This window comes from Octopus bimaculoides, chromosome 26 (assembly GCF_001194135.2).
Source record: "Octopus bimaculoides isolate UCB-OBI-ISO-001 chromosome 26, ASM119413v2, whole genome shotgun sequence".
Lineage (NCBI taxonomy): Eukaryota > Metazoa > Mollusca > Cephalopoda > Octopoda > Octopodidae > Octopus > Octopus bimaculoides.
The window spans coordinates 4912871-4914010 of record NC_069006.1 but is presented as its reverse complement, the minus strand read 5'-3'; the positions used below and the strand labels follow the sequence as shown (position 1 = coordinate 4914010).

General features: G+C 35.7%; 1 protein-coding gene across 1 annotated transcript in view; it reads left to right on the top strand.

The window, feature by feature from the left end:
- The window catches only part of LOC106874516 (uncharacterized), a 120878-nt gene that overhangs the window by 49609 nt on the left and 70129 nt on the right, over nt 1-1140 (top strand). The window lies entirely within an intron of this gene.

The following is a 1140-nucleotide window of genomic DNA, read 5'->3' as shown; positions in this document are numbered from 1 at the left end:
TAAATATATAAAGGCGACTCGAGTTTCAGGGCTATTTCCCTTGTCATGGCCGGTATGACAGACTTTAACAAATATTGTTGTATTTCGGGATGGTCATTTTTATTTATTGTATTTTTTTTTTTTTTGCCAAATAAACACACACATTATGTGTGTGTTTGCCAAGCGGTGGTGGGGGCAAACTATGTGCCTGTGTTTATTTGGCAAAAAGAAAATAAATAAATAAAAATGACCATCCCGAAATACAACAATATCTGTTACAACACATGATTTCATGTCAGGAATCTTGCAATACGCACACACATATATATATATATATAGACGTGATAAAAAACTTGCTTCCCAACCACAAGGTTCTGGGTTCAGTCCCGCTGTGGCACCTTGGGTAAGTGTCTTCTACTAAAGCCATGATAGACAGAAACTGAAAAGAAGCCCATTATGTATGTATAAGTGTGTGTGTGTATGTGTGCATGTATGTGTGTAAGTGTGCATGTGTGTGTGCTTGTGCATATGCGTGCGTGCATGTGTACAATGTGTGTGAGCATGTGCGTATGTGCATGTGTGTGTGTGTGTGTGTGAGTCCCACTACCATTTGACAACCAGTGTTGGTGTGTTTATGTCCTTATAACTTAGCAAAATAGACTGACAGAATTAGTACTGAGCTATATATATATATGACACGTGTTGTATGGCTTGACAGGAACCGGCAAGGCCAGAGGGCCACACCAAGTTCCGTAGTCTGTTTTGGTTCAGTTTAGCTGGATGCCCTTCCTAAAGCCTGCCATTCCACAGTGTGTACTAGGTGCTTTTTACATGGCATCAGCATCCAAACCAATGCTTCTTACCGGACATATATTTCCCTAAAACTATATATTTTATATATACTTTATCTATAAGGCTCAATTTAATTTTAATTTTTTATAAATTGATTTTAATTGAGTTTTTTACCTGTAATTTTGGATTTTGTCCCTAATATTATTATTATATATCTATATATATATATATATATATATATATATATACTTTATCTAAAAGCAGCAGAAATATAACAAAAAACTGTTACTCGGAGTTTCACGTTCCCGTTCATCGGACAGTTTTGTTATATTTCTGCTGCTTTTAAATAAAGCATATTACTCTACCTCT